The sequence below is a fragment of the Crinia signifera genome, chromosome 4 (assembly GCF_055691185.1).
Source record: "Crinia signifera chromosome 4, ASM5569118v1, whole genome shotgun sequence".
In the NCBI taxonomy this organism is placed as follows: Eukaryota; Metazoa; Chordata; class Amphibia; order Anura; family Myobatrachidae; genus Crinia; species Crinia signifera.
Genome location: NC_139220.1, coordinates 251,308,826 through 251,331,184, shown reverse-complemented (window position 1 = coordinate 251,331,184; position 22,359 = coordinate 251,308,826).

The window sequence follows — 22,359 nt, the reverse complement described above, 5'->3', positions numbered from 1 at the left end:
GAATTTTTAAAACCAATCCCTGGTTCCAGGGCCGTGGCTGGTTTCCAAAATACGGGGGACAAAATGACTAGGGGTCCCCCATATTTTAAGAACCAGCCCCAAGCCCTACTAGCCAGCAGGGTAATGTCACAGCTGGGGGACACTTATTATATAATTAGTAACATTAACCCTACTGAACATCAGCCTGGGCAGGGGTCCTGGGGGAGGGGGGACCCCCCCAAGGAGGGGTCCTCCCCTCCAGAACTTACCTGCCCAGGCTGAAACCTGGTGCTGTCCCCGGTACCCCTGGTCTGTGGGTGATTCCAGTGTAAACAAATAGAATAAACCATTGGGTTTTGCTGTGGAACTATGAGTCACAGCAAGCCTGGATCGCATACTGGGACTAGGGGAACCACATGTCCCACCAACGTGCCCACGCGTTAAAAAAAATTCAATTTTATTTTTACACTCTGCAGCCTGCACGGATCTGACTGTTCCGTGCAGGCTGCTTATACGAATTTGTATTAGCGGCCGTATGTACGGCCGCTAATACGAATTCATACAAATGAATATGACATCAGGGATTACAAAGCAGTCGTATTTGACAGCTTTGTAAATTCCCCTCCGGAATACGAATTTGCATACGGCTAATACAGCTGTATGCAGTCGTATTCATTTGTATTAAGAATAGGAATACGAACAATCGTATTCGTATTCTTAGTAAATTTCCCCCATAATGTCTCGCTTTATTAGTTAGACAAGTAGCCGTTGGCAGCACTGCATATGCATAGCGCTCCGCATAGAAATATATCAATGTTTAGAAAGGAAGTAGATTCTTGGAAATTGTTAATTTGGCAGCTGCAACAATGAGCAAAAGATTCTAATTAACTACAATAGTAACTAAAAATATGCAGGCACTGGGCCCAACAACCAGATTGCAACGAATGGCTGGCCACACACTTACTCCTCTACCACTTCCAGATCAACTAATTATTTCACAAATGTGCCAGCCTGTTCCATCGGCTGACCTGTTTTTCCATCCTTCTCGATGAAATGGTTTTATTTTTGATAATGTAACAGGTGGTCACACGTTGTGCCAGGACTGTACCTAGAGTTGAAAGCGCCTGAGGCAAATCCTCCTGCGTGGGACCCCCTTTTTTTAGAATAATTTCAGGTTAAATCATTCTGGAAACGGACAATTAAATGATCAATAAAACGTGAAGCAGAGTGCAAAAAAAAAAAAACCTGCATAAATAAAACTAGACCTTTCTTTGCAAATAAAGCAATGAGAAAGATGTAAATTAGATAACAGAAACAGTAAATAAAACACCTAGCGATGAAATGCACAATATGAATAAAACAAATACAAATAACAGTAAAATACAAAGAACTATGCAACTATTATGAAAAAATCAAGTAAAAATGAAGAAACATTTCATTTAAAAAAGTTACCCAACAAATAATGGCTTTCACTGATGCCTGATGCTTCTGGGGATCAAAGTTCTTCTGCTGTGAATCCCATGGGTTACCACCCTGCCTGATGAGTTGTATAAAATAAAGATATGCAAGTAGTTGAGCGATTATCAGGCAACGTGTCATGGTCGCAGGGCACATGTGTGGCAATTCACTAGCAGAGACAGTTGCAGAGAGAATTTATTTGCAAAGTAAATGACAGGCAGGGGATTCCTGGCAACAATGCATTATCTCCCATTATTTGGAAGGTAATAGTAAGTGATGTAAAAAACACGCAGGATCTGCGAAACGGCCTGTGGCTGTCTCAAAACAAATACTGGCAGCTGTGCCATTTGCATAATTTCACATAATATCTGTGTGTGGGATCGCAGATGGGAATGCATTAGTGTAAACGCTTAATAATGTCCTCAGACAAGTTCAGCAAACCAAAAGATGTCCATAGTGGGAGATAGGCCAACATGTAGGAGGAAATCACCCCATACAGTACTGACTTCTTGTTCTGCAGCCCAGTGATCTGCCACTTACTGTACTTCTCTCACTGTTGGCCCCTGTTCTCAGCATAACAAATGGAGGGATTGATAAAGCTCACGTGTTTACAAACTGCCGAATTTATAAAAGAAAAATATCTGAAAAAATTGCCATAAAACTCTAATTTTCCAACCTGATATCTTCATCCTGATTTTATTTATTTAATAAAAAAATAAATAAAAAAAAATCACTCTGTGAGACATATTAACCGGGTTTGGATTATTAGATCGACTGTGTATTGGTCAACAGTGAAAAGGTCGACATAGGGAAAAGGTCAACATGCACTAGGCCGATATTGACAGAAGGTAGACATGAAAATCGTCAACACACAAAAAGGGAGACGCGAGATTATTATGGTTTTTTGGGGGTCTATGTCAACATGTGTTGATGTGGACCCCCAATTAGCCGACGTGGATTGTAAAGTATTAACACGTTGGGTAAAATGAAAATTTGTAAAAAATTGATCGACCTTTTCATGTTTCAACCATTGACATGTCAACGGTTTGCTTTTCTCAACCTTTTGTCAATGTTGACCTAGCGCATGCCAACCTTTTGGCCATACTGACCTATTGCCTGTTGACCAATAGTGGTCGACCTGTTGACTGTCGACCTAACTGCAGGAAAGTATGGCAAAAAATGCTCAACAAAAGAGAGGTGGAGGTGGTTGTTACAAGTGAAATAGCTGAAACTGCAGCTGTGTTGCCTGACATGCTGTAAAATAAAATAAAAATGAAACAAGAGTAGAAAAGGGGCTCTGATTGGGCTCTCACCTCTATGACAGTGCAGCAGACTTTGGTATGGTGCCAGAGTCTACTGAACATGCGCCATGCCTCCAGAAACATGGCAACTGTGCCACGTTTCTGGGGACATCTCTATTATTATGCGAATCACCGAATAAGACCACAGGGACCATTTTCCAAGTGATATTTGCAGCTCTGCAGCCAACTCCAGGCTGACAGAGAATGAATAGAATTAAATAGGTGCAGGGTGTACATTGTGAGAGCGCTGTGGACCCAGGTATGCTACTTAGCACTGGCCCCAGTCCCAGAATGGTGGATGCTATTCATCAGAGTAAAGTAAATTAAATGTTTACCCCCTTTCTAATATTAAATTATATTTGTGCCCTCTTCAAATTTGAAAAATTTAATTGGCCCCTTATAAAATGTACAACCATATTAGTTCTACAATATTAAGGTCAAATTATATTAGTGCCCCATATTAATGTAACATTATTTTATATTTTAAATATGAATATTAAATTAAGTCTCTCATAAGTGATTATTACTTTCAGATTAAAACACCATAGGGTCCTAGTCCTATTCAGATGTGATTGGGATGGGCACCACTACTTCTTACTTGGATGCAGCAGTGATGCTTAGCTATATTACTGAAGCAGGATTCTGGTATAGTAGACGCCTCTTGTGTGCACATCTGCTCCAGTGGTGATTCCAGAGGAGGCAGCATCAGTTCACTTGCTACACCATAAGCCGTCTGAGGGAAACCTGATGTCACAAAGACTGGTCTCCGAAGCTCTGTACCCAAGGCATGGAAATCTTCATTGGGAGACTAAGACAGCCTTCCATCAAAATGGAGGCATAACATTTTGGCCTCTTGCCATAACAGCACTTCACATCATGATGTTGCTCCCTGGATGCTCCAGGCAGCTTTACACACTGCAGCATTTCTTTACAGATGTCACCCTAATCACCACACATACTGTAGGTCAAACCATTTTAACACCTGATACATAGGGGAGTCACAACAACTGCCAGTGAGTCTACGCTGGTAATGTTTGGCAGTGTTTGGGGTGGCAGTTGGTGTTGCTCTTCTAATTTGGATTTTAAACTGCGCTGCAGCCTCAGTTCTGGATCTGCCACTGTAACAGGTGTAAACAAAGATGCCTTGTCCCTGGAATGGCAGATTTGCAAGAAATAGGCAGAAGATTTCTTTTGTTGATGGAGATCAGCTCAATATGGACATGCTCTTTGCTGATGTTTGCTGCTGTGTTGTTCTTGTTTCCAGTTACTAGTTTTCGAAGCCTTGTCAGCCTGTCCCTGGTCCAGAAACCGATCTCTCCAGGTGTACGGTGGTATATACCAATAAGGTGGACACAGGATACGAGCGGACACAGGAACAGTAGTTGGTGGGTCTCTGGACTGAAATTCAAACCTGATTCAAACCTCTAACGCGGTTCACTCAGCTAACAGCAGTCTTTGAATACCAGTGGGAGCAAGCGGCAGCGCACGTGAGCGAAGCGCTAGCCGCTCCTGCTGCAATATCAACTACAAGCAGCGTGGGTAAGAGACACGCCAGCTACACCATCCGGACGGCATATCCCCACAGCTCCACACATGGGCCCTTATTCTGATCGGTGCGGAAATTCCCGCATGCGGACGGACCGCCGATGTTGATCGTCTGCGCATGTGCAGAGGTCACTCTGCGCATGTGCAGGCGATTTCGCCGCACGGATTCTTTATACGCCGCACAGGGGGCGTAGAGGGGCGTGAGGGGCTACTTAGCCTCATTACCCTATGCATACGCCCCCCGTTTCATGGGCGTTCCCATGCAAACGCGGGGCGTATGCATGGTAATGAGGCCGTGACGCGTGGGTACGGGGCGGGCATCTGACATCGCCGGATGTCAGCTGCCCGCCCCTATACATGATTTCACACGGACAAGTGTCCGTGTGGTCTTGTGTTGCGGGACCTGGTGGAGCGTGCGGCCCTGCATTCGATGTTCGGCGACCATCGAATGCAGGGGCTGCTCCCACCATGGAGGAGGCGTATCCCCGTACAATTTCATGCGGATCGCCACATATCCGCATACGGACGGCAGGTGGCGATCCGTATGGAAGGCGGGGATTCGCCTGCACGGTTGCGGCCGCATATTCTGATCGGGCCGCACCGATCAGAATAAGGGCCATGTAGAGGACTGCAGCTTAATTATAATATATTGATACGGTACAATATATAATTTATATATTGTAATTACTTAAGTAATTTGGTTTATTTTTATTTTTACACATTATATTAGCGCGTGGTTTCAACACTAGAATATGGTGGCTTTTCGTTTTTTTGTAAAACAAGCCCTTTCGCTAGAAAAAAAAAATCACACATTTTTAGCAAAAATGTCCCTATAATGTGATCATTTTTTACCATCTTTTATTTTGCATTTGCTTTTGTATTTTTATGTCTTTTTTATTATTAATTTTTTAATATGTGAGTATTGTATTTTTGTGTATTAACAGGTCATGTCCTTGCTGTTCCTAGAAAATCTTCGGCGGGGCGGCGGATTGCATTAAGCTGCATGGAATTGAATCAGGCCCTAAAGACATCTGTGGTGCTCACTACCGAACCCTTTTTTCAGCTGCCATTTTTTACCGTTCAGTTTATAGAAAGTAAATAAACTCTACTTACAAATAGGGAATATTTTGCCTTTAATAAACCAACCACTCATGTCAGTTAAATCTAGAAATGAATTAACAATTGTTTAATCAAGCTAAATACACTCATCCAAAGTACTGATAGCTTACATTCCAGGCCTATGAAACACATGGTGACATTTTGTTGTTGTATGTAATAAGGATTCTAATGGAGTAAACAAGTAATTGCAGAGTGGGTCCTGTACAACCTGTTTAAGTGGTTTTGGTGTGAAAAGTACATTCCGTTCCAAACACTGCAAGTTACAGAATATTCTTACATTCTAGCTGTTATTGTTATTATTTTAGTTACCACATACAAGATGAATAAAGTGTGTTGTATAGAAATGTCTGTGTGCTCTCCACCTTATATTATTCTCACTTTGTAAAACCGTCTCATTGTTCCTCTCCTGCTAAATAAAGGCCTTATCCACTTGTTCGATGTGGACACTTTTCATGTAATTCCGACGTATACCTTTAGTAGCCATTCAACCCTGTTTATGTCAACTTGTGTGCATTTTATCAGGCCAAAATCTCCGGGGTATGTAAACTTTTTATCAGGGTCATTTGGGTAGTTTCTGTTGTCATTATGATTTACAAAGAGTATACACAGTTGTTTGACAATAAATGGCTTCACCCAACCACTAACCGTGAGTGAAAGAAAAGTTTGTAAAATATCATTCATATTCTCTGACAAATGGCCAGAAAATTACAAATTCTGCTAGGGTATGTAAACTTATGAGCACAACTGTATGTCAACTGGTCAACTTCAAGGAACTTCCCTGGTTATATAGTTTGATCTAATCACTAATCATAAGGTCTAAAGGTTCCCGCACACACTGTAAGTTTTTTTTTTTAAATGATATGGCCATTTCCAACCAATTGTTTCAAAATTTACCATGTGTGGGAAGGATGATAATCCAATGCAGGTGCCCACAGATCATTCTTGGAGTCTGTTGATCCCTTTAGCAGGCGGAAAGATGAAAAACTCATCATGCTGGATTTGGCCACATTGTTCTATGTGTAGACATAGGCGTGCCCACATTAAGTGTTAAGGGGGCACAGGCACCCCCTTATGCTGTGCCCCCACCTCCACACTTATTGTTGCTAGTAATATCAGCAATACCTTTTACCAAAGACTTTTGCTTTTTAGATCTGTATTCCATTAAAATAAGCTCCCATCAATCAATTATGTGTGTTTTGCATTATTAATTGTATTACACCATTGTCATATCACTACATGTCTTTGTCATCCAGATATGATTTTGACTTTATTTGCAAGTACTGTTTCACAGAGTAATTAGAAGATTAAAACTGAAATAGGCAGGATATAATGGTGTGGCTGAGAGACGTTTTATATTGTAGTGAGTGCACGCCTGATTGGTGGTGTTAGACAGACCCAATGGCGGTGTTAGAAATAGTGCACCCCCTAATAACATGTGCTGCGCACACCCATGTGTGTAGACATGATAAACAATGTTGCCATGGCAGCAGCAGCGGCATCTCCCACTCCCCGCACCCCTGCCTCACGCCCCCTATATCCCAGCTGCTGGCAGATGGAGAAAGAAGCTGCTGGCGGGCAGGAGATTTCAAAGCTCCTATTCAAATGAATGATTGGCTGAGAGAACTATCTTGGTCAATCAGCAGCTGCCCATTCATTTGAATAAGATGATTGAGTAAACCCTTGATCCTTTAGTCAATCGTTCTGTGTGTGTGTGTGTGGGGGGTGGGCGTGGGGGGGGGGGGGGGGGGGGGCAAGAGGAACTAGACTATGCTCGCAGCAAGACACTTCAACAATTTTTGTTATTTCAATTTACTTCCCCTGAAACCTGATGCATAAGATAGCTGCTTCAATCAATTTTAGAAAGGCATTTAAATGTTATAGTGCTTTGATCATTCTAATGATGTTATACAGGTTGAGTATCCCGTATCCAAATATCCGTTATCCGAATTATTCCGAAAACCATACATTCCAGAAAGTGGAAAAAAAAATTTGTTTAGCTAAAAACTTACTGGGGACATCTGTAACAGCACTACTGAGGACATGATATGTAACTGGTACTATATATGTGCAAGAAAATGATTGCTTGGCATTCAAATTCAGTGTCTGAGATAGTACACAAATTTTGTTTCATGTTTTGAAACCTTGTTTTTTGAACAAATAAAATATATTTGTGTGTATTTTATGTGGTAATAAAATATATTTGTGTGTATATTATGTGTTTATACAGCATAAATGCAAGTTACTTCAAAATACATCATTGAAATATTAAAATATTCCAAAATACGGAATAATCCGTTATCCAAAATTCTACTGGTCCCGAGCATTTTGGATACGGGATACTCAACCTGTACCAACATTCTAATTCGATCTGACACTCTGGGTTAAATGTATTAGGATGAGAGAATCAGAAAGTGAGAGATTTGGTAAGAAATCTCCATTTATTTTTAAGCGGCAATCATTTACACCGCAAAATCAAACTGGTTCTGAAAAAACTAGAGATTTCTTACCTAATCTCTCACTTTCTGAATCTCTCATCCTATTGCATTTCACCCTCTTTGTGGTTTATTTACCAAGACTGGAGTTCTACTTCTTATGGAATTTCTCTATGGGTAACCAATCATCTACTTCTTATTTACTTAGCACCTTCTAGAAGATAATAGATAGAATTTGATTGCTTGCCCATAGAAATCCCATCTGAAATAGATCTCCCATCTTAGTAAATAAACCCCATGAGTCCACAGTATCCTGTATTGAGTGGACAGGGACAGCAGTGTGAGTGGGGGTGGCTTTGCTTCTTGGAAGGCCTGAGTGCAGAATCATTGACGAGTGGGATTTACTGGCCAGACTGGGTGCCATACGCAGGTACTGTATCCTCTGTGATACATGGCCTGGGTTTAATTTTGGAATAAATACATTTGGTCAACCTACCATAAATACCATAAATTAGAATCTTTTCGCTATTACAAAACTTTTTATAAAACATTTAAATATTGTGTTAAAATCTGAGATTCAAAACAAATGTCAGGTAAAATAGTGATGCATAGGGTAATTTTAAGTGATAATTACAGCAGTACTATGCATAATTTAGTTAGCCCTTTACCACTATACCCCAATCCAGGAAACAGCTGAGAAACGAAAACTCAACTACTAGTTCGTTCCCCTGAGTTTTGTTGGAAGTCCGTTACCAGGGAAATAAGTAAACTCATATTCTGGGAAGAGTTTCAACTGTCAGCTGATTTACTAATATTTGTCAACATTTTAAAATAATTTGTTCCTGGGGGCATTCCTGTGCAGCATGTTACAACAAATACATTTATGCAAATACTGCTGTGCTATAGAACTCGGAGACCAAGTTCACAGATGCATGCAGCAAGTTTTCTACGTGAATTTATGCATTTTTGGATATATTGCCATGGGAGTCGGACAGAACTCAGCTGTATCTGTCCTATCAAGAAATTGGTTGTTCCATGGTGAGAATTGGGCAGCTACAAAGCAAGCATAGGGAACTGCCCTGTTTCATAGGAGTGTCATAGAAGTGATATTGGAGTGTCATAGATGTAACAAGACTGTAGAAGCCAGCTTGTCTGGCTGAAAACAGCATAAACTCACCTGGCTATTGGCAGGAATCCTTAGCTCACACACTGGATCTGGGTCCGGGGGTTCGGCTTGTCTTGATTGACGGGCCGGCTGATTTGAATGACGGTCCAGGATAGGCTGCTTGAGGTCAGAGGTGGAGATTGATGGGGTGATGTTCTTGCTTCCAGAAGATTCTGCCTCTTGCTTCAGGAAAACGTTGCCCTCCCTCCCGCCCCAATTGTTAGTTAGAATTCGTTTTGAGAAGTCGATCGCATTTATTCGTTTAGTTGTTGTCGGCTTATTTTTGTTTTGGCGGAAAGAACGGTAGTTTAAATTAGAGCTGTATCTACACTTAGCTGGTGGTTGATGTCGAGATGTGGGCATCACCGATCCAGGTGGGCCCACATCTGGACCTTAACGATCATCTACTTCGGATAGGGTAAATTGTTGCGGACATTTGTAGTTTAGGGCAGGTGGCCCAATTTTTTGATGGCTCGGGCAGAGTGGTGAGCTCTGCCTTAGTGATATTGCGAGGTCAGGGGCAGAAGCAGAAGGTCAACCCCCTGACCTTAAGGGCAAGTGGCCCCTTTTTGAAAAGTCCGCTTACAAATTGTGCCGTTGTCTTGGACGCTGGCAGGTGGCCGGTCCTTGGCAATTAAGGGCAGGAGACCCTTAGATCCGGAGTTTGTTATTTTTATTAGTTTGTTATTTTCCAGCAATGTAATTTATCTTGCATGCCGTTCTTTGCCCGCCACCTTAGTTAGAGCAGGGACATAAATTTTAGTTAGATTCAAATAGGCCGCCCCTGCTCAAAATAAATAAGCCGTCCCCTTTAAGCCCATTCAGTTGTACGCGTCTTTATTTCTTAGATAAGTAGAGTGAGTGTGGATGAATGCCTATGTCTGTGTGGAGTTTATGGGAATGTTGAGGGCGTGAGTCATGCATATGGTTAAGGTAACCCTGTTTCTGGTGGATCTCTTACACCTAGAATCATTGCAGCGGGAATCCAATGGGTATCAGGACTTTCTCTTGCAGACGCATGTCCCCTCACTGTAGCCCGATGTATCCCTGCATTAGTATCATGTAGTAATTTCATGGCTTCCGCAGATATAGCCACCCCTGCAAGTACCCCCGGAACAAGCATCACTCAATGACTCAAAGATTAGCATGGTGTCTGTACTGGACCTAGCATTAACTGTATCTGTGGGCTTGGGCGGTGGTGGGCAGAGGCAGATTTTGTCCTCATTGGGACCTAGGCAAGATACCAGTTTGGGGACCTCCAACCACCCGCAGCACTTTATTTTTTGTCTGCTGGTGGCAGGTGGCAAAATAATATAACAAGATTAGAGAGCGCTAATGGTAATACAGGTTGAGTATCCCTTATCCATAATGCTCGGGACCAGAAGAATTTTGAATAAAATTAAATATTATTTCAGAATATATTTATATTTTAATGAGGTGTCTTGCATTTATGCTGTATATTTACACATCAAACACATGAAATACACACAAATATATTTTATTCATTAAGGTTTAAAAACATGAAACAAAGTTTGTGTCCTATCTCAGGCACTAAATTTAAATGCCAATGAATCATTTTCTTGCACATATTTAGTGCCAGTTACTGTACATATCATACCCTCAGTAGTGCTGTTACAGATGTCTTAGTAGTGCTTTTAGCAACAACAAAAATTATTACATTCTGGAAAATATGGATAAGCTATATTTTGGATAAGGGATAAATAGATGTAATAAATTTGTGTTTAATAAAAAAACAATACATATACCAAGCATAGATGAATAAAAATAAATAAATAAAAATATATATTTTTTTAATAAATTGAAAATACATAATTCCACAAGTCCTGCTAAAGATAAATGATTTTTTTTTATATCAATACAATGTCCCATTAGTCCAGCATAATATCCCTCTGGATTATTAATAATGCCATTAACATTGCCGGCCCATATTTGTCCATTTGCCAAAAGTGCCCGATGGGCAGTCTGGTCCTGCATATAACCTGTAAATAGAATTCTTCCCAGTTACAAGATATAGGGGGAAAGTTAATATGATGAGAGATTCCGAAAGTGAGAGATTTGGAAAGAAATCTCCAGTTTCTTTAAAGCAGCAATCCTTTACACTGCAAAACCAGTTTGATTTTTGAAGTGTAAATGATTGCCGCTTTAAAAAAACTGGTGAATTTCTAAATTTTCTAAATTTCCTTTCACAGGACTGCATGTGTTGCATCAACTACAGATGGAGCCCCCATAATTCAGCTGGAGGGCCAGCCTCTGGCAGCCTCAGCCAGCCAACGGAGCTCTGCTCCGACAGCGCTATCCGCCGCCTCCCCGCCGGTCCTAACCCGTCCCATCTCCCTGAAGCGGAGACGGGCAGGGTTTCCACTCCCCACCTGTGAGTGATTGGGATGCGCATGCGTGTAGATGCTCACGCATCCCAGTCAGATAGAGCGCCTCTCCGCCAGTGCTCGACAACGGGGGTATTCTGATGAGCGCTGGAGCTGCATGAGAGGTTCTCCATCTGTGGTTCACTGTACAAACGCTGTCAATGCTGTTTCTGAAAAAGATAAATGGCTGTTTAATATATTGCTTGATGCATGAAAGGAATGCTCATATGCAGCTGAATCTCAGCCAATCAGCGTGCTGCAAGTGTTTTCAAACCCAGCAGCGATTCCCGCGCCGCCGCCCGGTGGATAGCGATAGTTATTTCCAAGTCACTGCAGGGACCCTTCGAGCTTAATACACAGCACCGCAGGGATCCCCCTGCGAGCTCCAGTCTGAGTCTGCACCTCCGCTCACCTCCATTGGGGGGGGGGGCGAACTGCCGCCCTCCAGTGGCCGGCGCCCTATGCAAATGCCTAAAGCTGCCTAGTGGTGGCGCTGGCCCTGCTCATATGATCTGCTGGATGTGCAGATTGCAGAATACTCAACTAGGTTCTCACCTCTGTGTCAGGCAGCCCACTGAGACATTTCATTTGCTGGTTTCCATTTCCTGAAGGGGAATAGAAACTAAAAAAAGAAAGTAGCATGAAACAAAACGCAAACCTCAGAGAAATGATGTGAATTCTGCAAGACAATTCAGAAACATAACTTAAAGAGAATATAAAGTTTAATGCAGGAAATGTATGCTTAAGACAAGCTCCACACTTCACCTTGTGTAATATGTGAGTGTATACATTATTGACATATAAATGACATCCCTGCAGCTAATCATCGTTAATCCCATATGCCTCCATTATAAGTAACTTTATACAGAGATTTATATGACAAATATAAAATCACAGATGTGTTCTAAACAACAGCTTTACACACTCCGCAAAGAAATATCTTACACAAAGCAGACAGCCCAGTCACAAAATGCACATTTTCTACAATTCTTGTTTTAAAATTAAGAATTATTTATTAATAACACAGATGTCAGATCCACAAAACAGAAAAGTATGTTTACAGTGCAGGTTGCAAATGAGCCAATGGCATTGGATGATTCATACCACTGTACACACTGTCATTTCTTGTCACTATGGCCCTTATTCTAGTTCACTCTTTCTGACAAAATCCTTCTTAGATGGACAAAACCATGTGCACTGCAGGGGGGGCAGATGTAACATGTGCAGAGAGAATTAGATTTGGGTGAGTTTTTTTGTTTCTGTGCAGGGTAAATACTGACTGCTTTATTTCTACACTGCAATATAGATCTCACTTTGAAGTAAAACCCCACCCAAATCTAATTCTCTCTGCACAAGTTACATCTGCCCCACCTGCAGTGCACATGGTTATGTCCATCTAAGAAGGATTTTGTCAGAAAGAGTGAACTAAAATAACCCCCTATGTGGCTGGTATGAGGTGTATGAGGTACTAACTAGTATGCCAAGCTTTTCATATTTTTACTGTAAAGGCCCCCTTACATTAGAACGATTTTGGCCAATTTCGAGGTTTCAGGCCGATTTATTGCCTGAAAAGTATGACATTGTTTGTTTTTTCCATCCGATCTGATCCGATGCGCAGTCCCGTGAAAGTCAGATGGGAGCCTCTAGGTTGGTTAGACCGCACCTGTGATTTGTCGGAATCGGATGGAATCGGATGGAAAAAGGAGTGCTTTTTGGTTCCTGCGATATATCGCCTGTGCTGGGTTGACTGACATTTCCAGGACACACCTCTCGGCGGGAGCAGCAGCAGCAGCACGGGTGAGCACGAGACAGCACGCGGCAGCAGGAGAGGAGAACAGTAGATTCATCCAATTGTGGCTCAAAAGTATGTATTTTTCACACACAACCTGCACATGTACACTAGCAGACACTGGCCACCAATGCATACACTAGCCACCAATGTATACACTGGCCACCAATGCATACACTGGCCACCAATGCATATACTGGCCACCAATGTATACACTGTACCCCAATGCTGTACCATGTGTTTGTTTGGGCCCAATGCTATACTATTCATGCTTGTTGAATACAGCCTCCCCTTCCTCAGCCAACGCAGAGTGGGTGAAGAAACAAATACAAAACATGAGGACTGTCTTCCTAAAGGAACATAAAACTGGAGGACTCAAACAGCTACATCACAGGTGTATAAAACATCACTATGGTACTGCCCTTTGCTTGAATTTGTGCTGGAGCAGGAGCTCACATAAACAGGAATGTCCTCCCATCCTAGGGCTCCCACACCGCAGCCTTCAGAGGGTGAAACAACTCAGGCGGCATCTGTAAGTACAGTTTGTCAAATTTGGAGAATTTAAGGCCTGTGCAATGCGCATCCTGCCAGCTTATCAGAATGATCACATTGAGCGCATCAGTTTTGAGCTAGTGGCCAAGGCACGCCAAGGAAAATTGGTACTTGTGTAATAGCATGGCGCCCGTTACGTAGTTAGTGTAACATCCCTGTCAGAATCATCATAGTGTTTGCGTGGCCAGCGTAGTCATTCAGAAGTAGAATAGTGTTCCTATGGCCGCTTAGCATAGTTAGCGTAGTCAGCGTCCCTTTCAGAAGTAGTGTAGTGTTCCCGTGGCCAGCGTAGTCAGGGTTCCTTGTCAGATATGTGTTCCTGAAACACCCTCACCATCCACGCCAGCCTGAAGTGTGGCAAGCTCAGCGAGCCCCACGAGGGGATGTTACGCGTCCCCCCGACCTGTTCATACCTCCACTATCCACGTCGGTGCGGAGTGGATTTTATAAAGTGTGGAGAGTGTGGCGAGAGGCTGCGTAATACATGTTAACTAATCGCTTTGGGCTTAGTTTATAAAATCAACTCCACGCCGACAGGGATAGTGGGGGTATAACAGAGACGTCCGGTGAGGTAAATGGCTGAGGAGTCCCTGGCAAGTACAAGAGCCAGATATGCACACAATATATGAGCCCTGGGGTACATCCCGGCATTATACACATGTGCAGCAGTATACACTGCTGGAGATTCGCTGCGTTTTTATAAGAAATGTGCAGAAATGGTAGCCATAGACTTTTTACTCCAGAATTTTGACTCTAAAAATGATTAGAATAATAAAAAAAATATTTTTTTAATAAATTATTTGTATTTTTGACATACTTTATTAATTCAAAATGCCGACATACAGTATACTCTAGTATGACAGGAAAGGCTGTGCCTCACCTGCCTCATCCCACCACATGCCACTGGGGTATGAACAGGTCGGGGGACGCGTAAAGTGTCCGCTCGCCACGCTTTGGGCTGGCATGGATAGTGGGGGTTTGAAAAGGCTCTCCCTGAAGCAGACACGGGCAGGGTTGCTGTACCCTGCCGCAATAATTAATGAGACGCAGGAGCGTCTGAGACACACTTGTGTCTCAGACAGCTGGAGCGCCTCTCCGCAGGCGCCCGCATGATCCCCTATCCTCCTCCATCTGCCAGCATCCGCCAGCACAGGGGATCTGGCGGTTACCAGCGCTGTGTGAGAGGAGCTCACTAGGCTTGCCATGGATGCCGGGGACAGACCCATGGACGCCGGGGACAGAGCCGGCTGCCGCGGAGTCACTACCCTAAGTACGCTAACTACGCTAGGCAGCCGTTGGGCTGCTGCGGAGTCAATACGCTAACAGCGCTAGACAGCAGTTGGACTACGCTGACAGTGTAGCTTAGCCTACACTAAAAGCATGGCATAGCCGGGCATCGTGCTATTACACAAGTACCGGAAAATTTAAATTTACATTTTTATATTTGTGAGGGCATTTCTGGCAGTGCTCCACCTACTCCTTAGCCTATACTGGCCACCCAACCTCAGCCTAAACTGGCCACCCAACATCAGCCTACAGTATACAGCCCACCCAATTCCAGTCTATATGGCCCACCCAACCCCAGCATATACAGCCCACCCAATCCCAGCCTATACGGCCCACCCAACCCGAGTCTACACCCACCTTCTCCTCAGGCATATATTCCGCTATGCTTGAGGTACATGCCTCACTTTAAATTTTTATAGGCTTTTAGATCGCACTTTGTTTTTATAAGTTATTGGCATGTGAATTTGCCATGTTGGCAACACATTTTTTCATTGCACTAAAAACCTGATCCGGATTATTTAAATTGAAAGGTTAAATATTTGCACTTTTTTTGTGGGGCACGAAGTGAAAACCCTAACCATACTGGACCCGGACTGCCGGACCAGTCATCAATCTCTGCATTCCTGCGCTTGGTCCAGGGGGGGAGGGGAGGGGAGGGTTGACCTACCGGAAGATGCCTGTGATAGCTTTCACCAGGGACATGGGGAAGTGGAGATGAAAGCCTCCATGTACAAAATCCACGAACCATACATGGATGCTTTATCATCTCCCTCCACCTGCCCCTGGTGAAAGCTTTTAGGGGGTCAAAGGCAGCCCCACCAGACCGGTACCACATGGAATGGACACGACAATCTCATGAATGTAGACACTGCGGTCAGGCATTCTGGGGTTCTGACCGGTTCTGGTTTTTACCCATACCACTTTTTGTTGCGTAGTATATGCTAGAAACACAAATATTTTTCATTGCACAGCTATTTCTACGGTTCACGTATTTGAAGTTTAACTGTTTATATATATGAAAGTAAAGGGTTTCAGAGTGCGCTAATAACAATTGCAGTAACACAATATTGATTAAAAAAATGATGACATTTTTAATAAAAACATTCAGTATAATGTCTGATATTTCATAATCTGCGATTGAACTTCCATAGAATGTTGTTGGCCCTACAACATTCTATGGAAGTTCATTCAAAGATTATGAAATATCAGACATTATACTGAATGTTTTTATTAAAAATGTCATCATTTTTAATCACTATTGTGTTACTGCAATTGTTATTAGCGCACTCTGAAACCCTTTTCTTTAATTTCTAAAATCCCTCGGATCCCGCCTAACAGGGGATCTTCCACAGTTGCTGCTCTTAAACCTTCCTGGCGCGGTAGGGGTTTTTCTTTCTATATAATGCCAGCACTCCCTTGCTGCCAAGTAAAGTAGATCCGGTGCCCTCCTGAAGACCCAGCTTTGACCTTTTTGGGGTCCCTTGAAGGGGGCTGCAGGCTTAAATGCATTTATCAATTCATGAACTAAATCTCCACTATTTATTAATATCAGTTAATTTAGTGAGTGCAGAGCCCCCTACAATTTCTGTTTAAACAATGTGGTCACAAGCCATAGGGCACCCCAAAACTAGGAAAGGTGAGTGGCGATGTTTAGTGTATAATATATATATATGGCTGCGGGGGTTATTATTCAACATACCCCACATGCTTTCAAGGTCCAAGAGTGCAGCCCACCTACCCACATATATCCAAATTCTTTGGAGAGGGCACCCGGCAGATTATGAACTTTACTTGATCTCATTACCTGAGTGAAGAGAGAGTGAGCGACCCGCACCATATGTAATGTGCTTACTGGATTTAATTATGCACGTATGAATGGAGATATACCCACCAGTGGGAAGTTATTATATATAAATCTTCCCCACTTGGTTGAGGGTGCCGCAGTGGCAAACGCAGGATTTTCAGAAGGGGGTTTCCAGAGGGGCGGAGCAAAGCACGGAGATGGACACTTAGGTGACCCAATATATGCCGGACACTTAGGTGACCCAGTATATGCCGGGTCAGTTAAAGTACAGTAGGAGCAAGTTTCATCTTTGCTCCTTTGGGCAGGGCTAGCCATGGCTAGCCATGGCTAATCTATTGTTCTCAACTGCAATACAATACGTATTGCAGCTGAGAACAATAGAATAGCCATGGCTAGCCATGGCCAAAGGAGCAAAGATGAAACTTGCTCCTACTGTATTATAGATAGACCAAATGTATATAAATAATAATAATAATAATAATAATAATAATAATATACACATATATATATATGTATATGACCTCCTGCCCTGATCACAACAGGTTGTGATCAGGGCAGGAGGTCATATACAGGTCTGAGAGACAAGAAAGTGGGGATAAGAAAAACCCAAGCTGTCCTGGATGCTTTACCTGCAAACACGCTCATTAAAAAGTGGTTGGAATCCACTAACAACGGTACACTTGTACACATTTGGGGTGATCATTCACTAAAGGTGAAGGGATCCATATATTTAACATAAACCTACTACACCAGAAGGCGCCCATCTCACTCTTTTTTCTAGATTTCCATGCAAAGGTTCTTTGGAACAGGAACCAATAGGAGAGGAGCTGCCACTCTTAGAAGAGAAAGTGGAATGGTGTTTTTGGGGGAGATCAAATACATCTTGTGACCAAGAGGACAGAACTATTCTTTTGGGAGGATCCATTCAGCGCTTGTACCACCCCTTTCTCGTATATATATATATATATATATATAATGGCTGTGTGCGGTCCGGCACTCTCCCCTCTCCGGTCACAATACCTCGGTGCCCTCCAAACAGGCAATGCAGGTCAACAATAAGAGGCGGCACTCCAAGGGTTTTCAGGTAGATAATTTTTAGTGATGGAAAAGACACCAACGTTTCGGGGCTCTGGCGCCCCTTTGTCAAGGTGAATACATACAGTGAGCATGTATGTATTCACCTTGACAAAGGGGCGCCAGAGCCCCGAAACGTTGGTGTCTTTTCCATCACTAAAAATTATCTACCTGAAAACCCTTGGAGTGCCGCCTCTTATTGTTGACCTATATATATATATATATATATATATATATATATATATATATATATATATATATATATATATAATATAAATATATGGTTCCATATATTTGCAAATACTTGGGTAAGCCCCCAAGGCATTCATACTCAGTATTTCAAGCACTTGAATATATCACTAAACTGATTGAGCACCCTTGACTCTGAATGGTCCTTTGTTCCCCACATTCAGCCTGTGTCAAAATCATGTGACATGCATCTAAAAACATATCCAAGATACAACCCTACAGTATCTTATACACGACACAGCTAAAATGCTAATCCATGCACTCATTATCTCTCGCATTGATTATTGCAATAGTCTCCTCGTTGGTCTTCCCAAGAACAGACTGCAATCTATTTTGAACGCTTCTGCTAGGCTGATCCATCGTCTGCTGATCCACTCTGCCAGTCCCTCCATTGGTTGGCCATATTGCACCGTATTAAATATAAAATACTTCTACTCGCATATAAAGCTATTAACCAAACTACACCAACCTATATCTCCTCATTTATCTCAAAATATCTCCCAACTCGCTCTCTCCACACAAGATCTGCGTCTCTTTTCTGCACGGATCACTAGCTCCCATTCACTGTTACAGGACTGTCATAGAGCTGCATCCACCCTATGGAATGCCCTCACATGCACAATAAGACTCTCCTCAAGCCTGCAAACTTTCAAGTTTTCCCTGAAAACTCACCTCTTCGGGCAAGCCTATCAAATTTAAGTACCACCCACCTAACCCTCAGAGGCAATAATTGTTTCTGGACTTGCAACTTGGTGGGACTGCTATGCTATTACTGGTGCCTGTCCTTGTGTTTCCCTCATATTTCCCTATAGATTGTAAGCTTCAGCAGGGCCCTCTTTTTCTATGTATGTCTGTTTTACCCAGTATGTTCTTTCAGTGTTGTCAACAATTATAAAGCGCAAAGGAATCTGCTGAGCTATATCAGAAACTGTAAATAAAATAAAAAAATACAAAGAAGATACTTATGACACATATTTTGTGTCACAATAATTTTCTTTATATTTATCTCATCATTTCCAGTGTTCAAACCTTTTAAATTGATTCTGAGGCACCTCACAGAGGTGCCTCCTGCTGCCCATTACAAATTGCTTGAAGCAGGAGGCGGGCAGGGGGTGGGGCCAAGCAGAGGGCTGTAAAAGCCCATTATAAAAACAGTATTTGCAGCACCTATACAAGTGCCTCAGTGACAGGGGTGTGCTTTCAGCTCATAAAAAAAGCACACCCCTGTCATTGAACCTGATGTGATTGGGCACTGGACAGCAGATACAACACTGACAGGAACTGCATCCAGCTGTCAGTGTTTACAGGCCCTGTAATATGTGCCCTAATGGCTGACAGGGACTGGATCTATGATCCAGGTTTGTAGCTATAATGCCAACTGAGTTTTGCCGCCTATGCCCTCCACCGCTAAAGTTTTGCTGCCATGCTGTCCCTCCATGTACTACCCATTTCAAAAATGGTGCAGCAGAGTGGGGGCTTGCTAAATAAATAAATAGCTTAAATTGCATTGCTCCATTTAATAGACAGGATATACAGTGTTCACAATAGATTGTTTCAGCAGGCAAAATAATGTGAATTGTCTCCTTTTTGGAGGGCCATGTTGAGGTCTGGATAATCAATAAACCTTAAATCAAGAAGAAAAAAGTTGTCTTGGCGCACACAATATCGATTAAGGCCTTTGAAAAAGCTGAGTCTCCAGCTAAACGTGTCAAATATGACCCCACAAGCAGACTCTCGTTGGAATACTTGCACTACTCACCATTTGGACTTATTTCAGCAGTGAATCCTGCCTACCCAAACCAGGTCTTGGGAAAAAGTAAGGTGCATCTACTGACCACTCTCCACTCCAGGGACACTTATTCTCCTGCAAGTGAGTTGTCCTCACAATGAATCCCATAATTGTGAGTGTTGAGACTGTGCCACTTGGAACATCTACTCCAATTTCCACCTCTTAACCAGGCCATAATAGGAACTGGACTATATACTGCATAACTGAGCACTTTCGCAATAAGAGAGTTTCTGCCCCACCTTGCCACTTCAAGTTCAGAAGTGCATCTTGATTGGTGACAAATTAAGATTTGGATGTTATTTGCTCCCCTGATGAAGTCAATTTAGATGAAATGCATTTGGACTTTACTGTACTGCTGTAACATCAATGACTACTTATTGAAGATCATAATAAAACTTTTACCTAGGAAAAACCTTTGTTTAATTTGAGTTGGATGAACACATGTGGACTATGAAATAAGTTAAAGGCACTGAACCAGGCACTGAATAGACACTATTGGGAAGTCTATACACACACACATATATATATATATATATTTATATATATAGCTATAGGAAAAACAATGGCGGCACTCGTAGGCTTGGTGAAAAAATAGTTACTTTATCAATTCATCGCTCGTGCAAAAGATAACCGACGTTTCGGGGATGTACCCCGTTTTCAAGGTGTTGTTTTTCCTGCACCTTGAAAACGGGGTAAATCTCCGAAACGTCGGTTATCTTTTGCACGAGCGATGAATTGATAAAGTAACTATTTTTTCACCAAGCCTACGAGTGCCGCCATTGTTTTTCCTATAGCTATCTTATGTATCGGAAGGCACCGCAGCAAATACTCATTAAGGAACCGAGTGCCGGTCCGCCCCCTACCTATTTATATATATATATATGATACACATATGTATGTATGTATATATGTATGTATGTGTGTGTATGTGTGTATGTTCCAGCATAAATCTGGAATGCAGTGGCATAAGTTCGTCCATGGCGCACCGGAGGCAAGATAAAAGAGGGGTGAGATGAGAGGGGGTCAGGCAGATAGAGATGGGTAAGAGTGGAATCAGGCAGAGAGAGCGATGAGGTGAGAGGGGGGTCAGGCAGAGAGAGATGAGATGACAGGGGGATCAGGAAGAGAGAGGGATGTGGTGAGAGGGAGATAAGGCAGAGAGAGGGATGAGATGAGAGGGGGTCAGGCAGATAGAGACAGGTAAGAGTGGGATCAGGCAGAGAGAGGGATGAGGTGAGAGGGGGGTCAGGCAGAGAGAGGGATGAGGTGACAGGGGGATAAGGCAGAGAGAGCGATGAGGTGAGAGGGGGTCAGGCAGAGAGAGGGATGAGGTGAGAGGGGGATAAGGCAGAGAGAGAGAAAAGAGAGAGTGGTGGAAATCAGCCTGGTGCTGCTAAAGCCTGGATGCAGGCATTTAGAGCTAGAGTGGGAGGTGGGCTGCTGCACCGATGCTGCATGAGCCCCACAGTGCTGATCCCTTTTGGGCCACACACACAAAGAGGGGCCACCTGGGTGTGAGATGACGGGGAGGGATGAGGGGGTGACAGGTACCTTCCAGCCCCACGTCCTTGGGCTCGCTGAGCTGCTGCTCCTCTGGGTTCAGCCTTGATCAGTCCTGTGTAATATCCTGTATAATAATGTTGTGGTTGAATTGTATTCACACCTTGTGGGCATATGATGTCCTACTATATAGTTTTATCATAAGGAACTGCTGTTATGTATTATTCCCATAGGGGACATTCAGTGTACATGGGCATGTATGAAACATAGACTTTTATAGACTCAGATAGACTTTGATGAACAGTAAATGAGTTTATTATTTCATTGCCCACAACAGTTCCCCCCAGGAGGGACTGGACTGGGCCGGCCAGATACAGGGATGCATCAGGGCAAATCCAAATGCCTTACACCGAGGGGAGAGAGCAAGAAGTAGCATGCCCTGCTAAATAAAGTTATGGGGCACGAGAGCAGAGCGGGAAAGGGTGCCAGCGCGAGGGAAAAGAGATAAATAGGAGACAGCCGTTGGTGAGGGGAGTGTGTCCCAGTGAGGAGAAGGGTGAAGACTGCAGAGCTGCGCAGCTGGATAGGCGGCAGACAGCGGTGCTGGCGACATAGGAAAGTGATACTGACCGAGAGATTAGCGGTGATCCGGCGGGGCCAGGCGCTCACTGACAGCGGGAGCTGAGGGAGATCCCAGCCGCGTCAGACGGGAGGTGCCGAAGTGGACAGCGTCATCGCTGGGCGGCATCGTCGTGTGGAGGCGGGCCGCGTTGTCGTCAAGAGGGCGGCTTCCAGAGGCGGAGACCAGAGATTCCGGAGCCCAGGCTGAGTTGAGAGGCCGGACGGGAGGCGGAGTGTGACTGAGAAGGAGGGGTCGCAGCCCGGAGTAAAGGGAATCCTGGAGAATGCCATGGGGAGTGGTGAGTGAAAAA